This window comes from Bison bison, unplaced genomic scaffold, assembly GCF_000754665.1.
Source record: "Bison bison bison isolate TAMUID 2011002044 unplaced genomic scaffold, Bison_UMD1.0 scf7180017864312, whole genome shotgun sequence".
In the NCBI taxonomy this organism is placed as follows: Eukaryota; Metazoa; Chordata; class Mammalia; order Artiodactyla; family Bovidae; genus Bison; species Bison bison.
In genome coordinates, this window is record NW_011494884.1 from 1,033,768 (window position 1) to 1,043,521 (window position 9,754).

A 9,754-nucleotide genomic window follows, 5' to 3' on the forward strand; every position below is an offset into this window, starting at 1 on the left:
CCAAGTAGGTACAGCCAACTGTCCACCCCTGAACCAACCACTCAGGCCACAGGGATGTGATGTTCTAGGCTGCATAGGCCTGAGTCATGTGACCACACCCGGGCCAGGGACGGATTCAGCCTCACAGACCACATGGGCAGAGTGGGGGTGGGGTGGACCCCCAGGTGAACCAGAAGAAGGAAGGAGCCCAGGTCTCTCTGCGGTCCCTCCAGAATTCCCGTGGAGCCGTCACCCTGAGCTTTAGAAATTCCTCCTGCAGAAGTGGTGGCCGCCCCCTCCCAGCGCCCAAGATGCCCACCTGGCTTTTCTCTCCTCATGAGTCTTCGGGTCCCAGGGAAGCAATGCCTGAAACGGGGTGCATGGATGGACCCCATAGACACTGTGTGGGGAGGAGAACTGGCTGCCTTAGCCTCGCGTCTCCCACACTGCCCCACCGCACCCTGGGCTGTCTCTCCATCAGCATCACAGGTCACCCTGGGCTGTTTTCTGAGGGACGGCTCCTCTCCCCACCAGCCTGGAGGAGAGACACAGCCCCAAGCTTGCTAACTAATGGGACTCAGTGTAATGAGCTATTTAAAGGCAAACTCGTAAGGCTGCGAACGGGATTTCTAATTTGGGAGGAAGAAAAGGGTTAAATTGTGTTGAGAGTAAGGAAAGTTTGAGAATCCAAAATGTTTTCTGTTTTTGTGTTTTGTCCCGGTAATTAATTGGATGGAAGCTGTTAAACTTTACGAGAAAGCAGAGATAATGAAGGTTCACTGACTCTCTGGAAGATTAAGTTCTTTTATCTCCTCCCAAACCGCCAGGAGCCCCAGTGTTGATACCGCTCCAGGAGAGAGGAGCAGAGCAGATCCAGCAGTGTCTGCTGGTTTTCCTCCAGCTCCACCAGTCCTGTGGTGGGGAGGTGTCTGCTCAGAGCAGGGGTCCCCACTCAAACACCGGCATGTGATCTGGCCACGTCTGAGCCTCAGCTTCCTGGTCGGGAGAGTGCGGCCGAGGGCAGGCTTCTCTGTAGGGTCTCTGTGGGCATTTCCCGGAGAGATGCCCTTAGAGCACCCAGTCCCCAGAATGTCCCCAGAAGTGACAAGTTCCTACTTGTGTGGCTGCAGTGTCTCCCCACAGCCCTTGCCATCATCCCCAATATTTATTGTGCTGGGAGGTTCCCCAAAAGACAGGCTACAGACAAGCTCCAACCACAAGTGGGAGGATTAAAATATAGGAGTTGAGAATTTGTGTTTGGGGTCCTAAAAGGCATAATGTCCAGGGGAAAATCAGAATTGTAGTTAATTCCTTTCTGTATTTCAGGATGTGGGACTGTTTTGTTTCAGGCTCCATCATCTCAGACTTGGCATCTAGAAGCCTGCACAGGACCTGTGGGACCTGCCCACCTCCCCCCACCCTGCTTCTCTCCCTTCCCTGCACCTGTGTCTCTACCGCAGCACCCCCTCCTTCCTCCAGGGGGCAGACCTTCCCTCCAGGCTCCCACCAGGCCCTCTCTTTACCTGAGTGTGTCCAGGGGTCATGCTGGAGGGGTGGCTTATGTTGTTGTTTGTCCACCCGTTAGGTGGTGTTGTGTGCTGGGAGCACGCACAGTTAAAACTACCTCCTCACACACTTCATCTCCTCACTCATTAATATCCACTGTTTTTCTTTAAAATGTGGATGCACTTTTGCAATAATGTAATTCCTTACATTGCAGATATCGACATTTAAAAATCAACTAGTCCATCTCTCTTTTGCATACCCATTGGATGCTGAGACCATAGTGATTTGATTCTCGCCATCATCTGTTTGAAAATAGAGTAGGGAAATTTACACTTTTTCTCCTTTAAATCATATTTTGCTCCATTCCATTTTGCCTATGAATTTTCATATTAAATAGTACTTTGATGCTTGAAAATACTTCATTCATTATCATATTACACTTTGCTACAAATATATATATATAATAATTTAAGTATCAAAATAATTCCATGACTAAAAAGCTCCAAGTGTTGAGATGTTCTTCTGAATTCAATTATAATTGCATTATTAGTAGCAGTCAGTTTATTAAAGATAAATAGGTTAATTTAAAAAATTATTTTTATGATATTTTATTTTAAAAATAAAATGGAAAATGCCTTGCTATGGGAGTAGATAGTACGAATTTTCGAAGCCTCCACTGAAGGAATTTCCTGTCACCTGGGGGCTCCCTGGGTCTCTTTCCCCCCTGCCCGGCACAATGCACTGAGGGGATTCAGAATGGGGAGGCGTGTCTCCCACCTAATGTCGCTATAACTGAACCTTCACTGAGGCCCCCATGCCCAGCCCCTCACCTACATGTCTGATCTCCACGGGGCGGGGACCAGGCCTGGGAGCTCCTGCCTCCACCAGTCATGGTGCCTGCATACATGGGGCTGCTCTTCCAGGAGCCTGCAAACCCTCCATTGCAGGACCCCATCCTCCCTTTCACAGCCACAAATGAGGTGAGATAAGATACTTACTGAAGGGCTTCCCTGGTGGTCTAGTGGTTGGGAACACTTACTGAAGAGCTTCCCTGGTGGTCTACTGGTTGGGAACACGGGTTCGATCCCTGGTCTGGGAAAATCCCACATGCTGAGGGGCAGCTGAGGCTGTGTGCCACAGTTTCTAAAGCCCACGCATCCAGAGCCTGTGCTCCACGACAAGAGATACCACTGCAATGAGAAGCCTGTGCCCCGCAACTAGAGAGTAGCCCCCACTGGCTGCAACCAGAGAAAGCCTGTGTGCAGCAACAAAAACCCAGGGCAGCCAGAAGTAAACAAATAATGAAAAAAAATCGATTAAAAAGCATTTACTGAAACTCCTACTCCATCCTTTCTTCTTTTACATGCACCAAACTCCCAAGCCCTTCCTCCCCTCCCTTACCATCCCTCCTCTCCTTTCTCACCCTCATCTCTTTCCCCCCTCCCTCCCTCCAGACCTCTGAGGCAGCTCCTCCCGCTCCCCAGCTCTGTTCTGGGAAAGGACAGACCACTTGCTCCCGGCCTCCTCTTCACTTCTGTCCCCAGAGAGGGGGGCACTGCGGGGTCCCCTACTTGTGGGCTCCCTCAGTTCCCAAAGAGGCTTTGGCTGGGGTTCCTCACACCTTAATCAGTCCCTGAGCCTTACCCTGGGCTGATGCTGTTCTTGAAGACTCTTACCTGATCCCATCAGGGGGGTGCTGTCCCTGTGCTTTTACAAATGGGAGTTGCCTGGAGGGTACGCCCCAAATTGGCACTTACCGTGGGTGCTTGCCATCTACCTCGACAAGGATAAAATCACGTGCTGCTGCACTGTTGACCTTTAACACTGCCTGAAAGGAGTTCAGGGTGGCAAACAGACTTGAGGCACTCTGTGCTCTCAGAAAACTGGCAGAGCAGGTCTTCAGATAGATATTCTCAGGAGCTGATTTTACAAGCCCAATTCTTGTATCTCCTCATATCTAGAAAAACACTAAAATCCTTCATGGTGACGACTGTTTCTTGTAGCTAGCAGAAGCTTCACAAGACCAGCAAAGACTTTCTAAAAAATAAACATGTTTGATTGCATGTACTTCCGCTTCACCAAAATCACATATAGACTGACCTTCCCCCCGCCCCCTGCCTCTTTGGAACAGATTCTCAGAGCTCTCTGAGGTGCTGTCTCCCAGGCACATTGCTCCAAATAAAACTTAATTCACACCTCTCATATTGTGTATTTTTTTAAGTTGACACCCTGGATCCTCTAGTGGGGCCAGCATCTGACCCAGGGCTCCCCGCAGGGCCTGGCTGTGTCTAGGACCCCAGGAGCCTGGGAGGTGCCTCCACGGTGAGCAGAACCAGAGAAAGCCTTCTGGGCCAACCAGCCCTGCATTCAGGCTTCACCTCCATCCTCTCAATGGGGACACCGTCCCTTTCATAATGGTGTGTTTTGCTAATAAAAACAAAGGCATTTAATGTCAGATGCAACCTCATATCCAGAAGTGAACATAAGATAACTTAGAATTTTTTATTGGAGTATAATTGACATGTAACATTATATTAGTTTCAAGTGCACCACATAATGATTCAATATTTGTATATATTTCAAAATGATCACCTTAATAAGTCAACATCTGTCACCACACATAGTAATAGAGTCTGTCTTCTGAAGATTTATGTTCTCAGCAACTTTCGTGTACACGACACAGTATTATTAATTGTCACCACTACCCTGGCATTGCATCCTCAGGACTTATTTATTTCATAACGGGAAGTTTGTACCTTTTGATTATTTTTGTTCAGTCACTAAGCCATATCCGACTCTTTACAACTCCAGGGACTGCAGCACACCAGGTCGTGCTGCCCTTCACTGTCTCCCAGAGTTTGCCCAAGTTCATGTCCACTGAGTTGGTGATGCCATCCAACCGTGTCATCCTCAGCTGCCCACTTCTCCTTTGCCTTCAATCTTTCGCACCAACAGGGTCTTCTCCAATGAGTCGTCTGTTTGCATCAGCCGGCCATTTAATGTCGGTCACCAATTTTGCCTGTCCCCCAAGTAAGTAGGTAAAACAAGAGGAGAAATGAGATCCTTCCTGCTCCCTCCCCCATCTACTGTCCTCACAGCAGCACTGAAGTCTTAATTAAATCCATACCCTCTGAATGCACTGAGAATAAAATTCAAACGCCTCCCTGTGCCTGTGAGTCAGGACACACGGCCTCCCCCACCTCCCACGTCTTCCTCCTCCCACCCTCCCAGCCACATCAGCCTCCTGTCCCTGAACCCCTGGGTCTCTGGCCTCAGGGCCTTTGCACGTGCTCTTCCCTCTGTCTGGAGCACTCTTCCTGCCTGTGGTCAGCTGGTTGCTCCTCACAGTGCAGGCCTCCCTCAGAGGAGCCTCAAACCAGCCAGGATAGAAACTCTCACCCTGCCCCTGCCCAGCCCCCTACAGCATTTTCATCTTTTCATTCATAGTCCTTAACACTGGGGATTTATAAATTTAAACACTCATTTTTAAATGTGTTTGCCTACTTATTGTCTCTCCACTGGTCCTAGAATGCGCGGGGATCCGAGTCTGTTTTACTCTCTGATGGATTCACAAAGCCTAGACCTGCCGTCTAGCACCGTATGGCAGGTGCTACAACAGATGTTTGCTGAATGAATGAATGTGGGCCTCATTCAAGGTGAATGTGGGTTATGGGGAGAACATCAATTACACAGCCCAATGCCTTACTCCAACACCAGGGTGAGCAGAGGAAGAGTTAATCAATAACCTTATTGATTTATACCTTAAATTCAGAAAGACTGTTTCAATTGACATTGACAGCATATCACAGACAGAGCAGGATATTAATTTTCAAAGTGTATCAAACTCAATTTACCCTAGGGCAAAGTCAGAGAAATCAGGCTTTGCAGCCACCTGTCCTTCTGTAAATTGCATTTTCAAGACAGCTCCCCAGAGAGCAAGGGAAAGCTGCATCCCCCCATCACATTCCCGTAGCTCTGAACCTCCACCCTGGTTCTGAGTTTGTGCTTCAGTCCAGCCAGGATCTGAGCAGAGCACACGGGGCTGCAGGTGGGACCAGGACTTCTCAGACACAGAGGTGCACCCACCCGCCTGGGCTCATGAGAACCACTCCTGCCACATCGTGGTCGTCACCCTGGAGCTCTGGCATGAAAACTCCACACTCCTGGAACCAGTCCACGCCCTCACTTTTCTCAGCAGGAATGTTGAAGCTGAGACCCCATCCCTCCACAGCAGCTGTGCAGACTCGGGCCCCTGCACCTGTGAGCCATCTTGCCTCTCCCAGGGGTGCACTCATGGCCAGGACTGGAGTAGCCCCGGGACAGGTTTGTCTGTGGAACAGAAAGCCCCTTCCCTTAGGAGGGGTGGATGCTCTCCTGTTCTCTGCTATGACTCACCTCCAGGCACCTGCACTCTTCACACTCCTGTCTGTGCCCCAAGGACACGTGAGTTCATGGCCTTGCCCTGAATCGTTGTGGGGAGCTGTGGGTAGGAGCTTTGTGAGGTGCTGAGCTGCCTGACAGTGAGGGTCCTACACTTTGTGTCATCTGTCAGGACTCCCCTCCTCCAGGGCTGTGAGCCCAGGAGATGGCTTTGGGCCCTTCCTCAGGCACGTGACTGCCCTCTACTGGGAAACCAACTCCAGCACGACTGTGATAGGAGCTGTGCTGCTAGGGTCCAGTGGGCTTCTCAGATGGTGCAGTGATAAAGAATCCACCTGCCAATGCAGGATCACAGGTTCAATCCCTGGGTTGGGAAGACCCCTTGGAGTAGAAAATGGCAACCTGCTCTGGTATTCTTTCCTGAAAACACAAAAAGTTGGACATGACTGAGCATCCACGCCGGGTTGAGCAGTGCAGAACCTGGATAACCATACCTGGTAACCCTGCCCCCTCCTCCTCTGCAAACCCCACTCCTTCATCCTACCCAGAGCTCCAGTCACCAGCGACATTGTCTACTTTATCTAACACATGTCCTCTGAATATATTCTCCACAAGGGCTGCAAATTTGGCTTGTTTTATTCAAGATTGTGTTTCCAGTCCATTGAATGGTCCAATACAAAGTGGAAACTCAACAAACACTTGTTGAATAAATGAATGAATGAATGCAGGAATGAGTTCTCCTCCCTTCTTTCCCCTATGCACCCTCCAGTATCACCAGCAGAGCCCATGAGCAGAGCTCACTGAGTTATGTGCTTCCCTGACCAACCTCAGGGATCTTGGGCTTGGTCCAGGGGAGATGCTCAGAGCAAATTTGGGGCTGATTCCTCTGTTTTAGAAGCTGCATCTGGGCACCGCTGCCAGGGGCTTACGTTGTTAAGTGAAGACAAAAGAAATGAGCCGTTAGGTTATCAGGTAACTGAACAACTGTGTAGCCACTAGTGGAAATTCAAGCTTTGATAAAAGTTTTGACTTCTGTAGAATTAAGTGTTTGCATTTAATTTTAAATTACTGAGCAATGGAGGTAGGCTGGGAGCAGTGGTGTCTAAGGAGGGAGATCATTTTCTAATTGGAGGGAGGCTGATTCCATCTCTTGGAATTGGATCCTGATAACTTAACCTCCATCCCGTAACCTGGTGATTCTGTGAACCCCTGGAGGAAGCAAGCAGTTTATCCTCCTTTTTTTCAAAATCGAATATTTGAAAAAGCCTCAGGTCACTTCCCCCCAGATTGCTCAGACACTACAGAGTTTTTCTCTGCAAGGTGTCTAGGGCAGGGGGGAAGTTATTGGAGGGACCCTGGGTTCGATCAGGACCTAGGAGCACCTGGGATTTCCCTGGAGTTGCAGCATCCTATCTACCTTGTCTATGTGGGACAGTATGGTTCAGGGTTGGGGACCTGCCCATTTCACTGTTCATTCCCCTGGGGACACTTGGGGGCTCACATTTCTGAGCTGGGATTTCTATCAGAACCAGCATCACTCCCGGGAGGTGAGATAAGGAGTGATGTCTCCTCAGGTCCTTCTGCTTGCATGCGTGCTGTTGCTTCAGTCAATTCCAACTCTGCAACCCCATGGACTGCAGCCCACCAGGCTCTTCTTGCCCACGAGATTCTCCAGGCAAGAATATTGGAGTGGGTTGCCATACCCTCCTCCAAGGGATCATCTGGACCCCGGGGTCAAACTTGAGTCTCCTGCAGCTTCTGCCTTGGCAGGCGGATTCTTTACTACTGAGCTACCGGGTAAGTCCCAGGTCCCTCTGGGTGTTGTTCAGTTACTAGGTCATGTCTAGCTCTTTGCAATCCTATGAACCGCAGCATGCCAGGATTCCCTGTCCTTCACTATCTCCCTGCTCAAACTCATGTCTATTGAGTTAGTGATGCTATCCAACCATCTCGTCCTCTGTTGACCCCTTCTCTTGCCTTCAGGTCTCTCTAGTAACCCTGAAATATCTTTTCTTCTCACTTAACTGATATCTGCTCATTCATACTTTCTCAGTGACTGGGAGCCCAGCTTCCCCACTTGGGCCTCTCTCTGGAGAGGGTCACTAAACTCAGGGATCTTTCATCTCACATCCTGCCTGAAACCCACCTTCCTGGGGTCCCTCTTCCTCCCCCACCTGTCACCCTCCTGCTCTCAGATGTGTCTCTAAGCACCTTCCTGTGCTTGCTGCACCCAGATGGGGGCTGGACCAGAGCAAGCATTAGGGATGTGGGTGCCATCTCGATATAATGGGACCTGCCTTGAAATCCCAGTTCTTTCCCTTATGCTCTGACTGAGTGAGGTAATTTACCTCTGTGGGTCTTGGTTCTCTAAGCTGTCAGATGGGGATATAGTATCTATCTTAGAGGTGCACTATGAGATTTCCAGAAGGATTGAATTAGGTTGTGTGCATGTGTGCATACTAAGTTGCTTCAATCAGTCGTATCCGACTCTTTGCGACCCCATGGATTATAGCCCACCAAGCTCCTCTGTCCACGGGATTCTCCAGGCAAGAATACTGGAGTGGGTTGCCGTGCCCTCCTCCAGAGGATCTTCTCAACCCAGGGATTGAACCCACCTCCCTTATGTCTCCCGCATTGTAGGCAGGTCCTTTACCACTAGCACCACCTGGGAAGCCTCTGAATTAGGTTGGATAACACCAAATGCCAGATGCTTTAAATATAAACAAACACAGAAATTTCAATGAATTAGCACAAGAGCAGTTTGTTTTTGCTAACGCAGCAATTCAACATAGGTGGTTCCTACTGGGAGGCCTTCATGGTGATTCAGGGGCCCAGGCTCCCTCTGTATTGTGGCTCCTCCATCCCCAGACATTGGGGTCCTCTGCATCCTTCTGATGGGAGAAGAGCGTGGAGATGCCCCCTCCCTGACTAGTTCAGCAGGATCCTGGCCTGGCATCAGCACTGTCCCTGACGCTCACACCCAATGTGTGAGGTGTTGTAAGGACCACACCTGGGCATAACCTCTCCCAGCTGGAGCGTCACACCAGGGAAGGGGTGTTTCTGGTGGACACAGAAAACTCACTCTGTCACAGGTCAAAGATGTGAGAGCTCTTCATTCACCTCTTCATTCTTCTCCCTCCTTCTCCTCCCCCTCCCCACTCCACCCCTGCCTCAGGCAAGGAAATCTCAAAACAAGAAATTACTTAGAAGATAATAATGCTTATTGTCATTTAATAAGCTCATACTAAATGCCAGTTTTATCTTAAGGCTTTTGCGCGCGCGCGCACACCCACACACACACACACAGGGTGAGGGGGGCTGGTGATGGGGATGAGTGTTAACCCTGCAGTCCTCAGCACTCAGACAGTTGTGGGAGACAATCACATCCAATCTGACTTTAGCCCCAGGAGTGCTGTTCACATGACTGAAGCTGCAGGGTTGGGTGGGCTCAAGCTTCCAGTCGGCAGGTCCTGGGGGTTCAAGGGATGTCATTCACTGGTCTCTCTGCATCAGACACTCTCTCTGTCTCCTGTGAGTCTTCATCCAGGGAGCCTGTCCCCTCCTGGAGCACAACGTCCACTCCCAGCTCAGGACTCACGTGCTCTCTGCTGACCCCACCTCCAATCATCCCAGACCCTAGGGTCCCACTTCACATGCCTGACCTGGATGGTGTCCTTCATCACAAGCCCCTCCCTGTGACCTGGGCCCTGGGGCTGCTCTGGAGCCTGGCAGTAGGAGTAGGGGTACAGAGCCCACCCCCCTGGCCCACGTGTCATACTGGAGGGGCACTGCCCCCAGGGATGGTGGGAGTGAATGGTTCTCACAAACCAGGAGACACCACCAGCATCACCCCAGCCCCCAGGGAAGCAAACAGGGGTCACAACAGGTG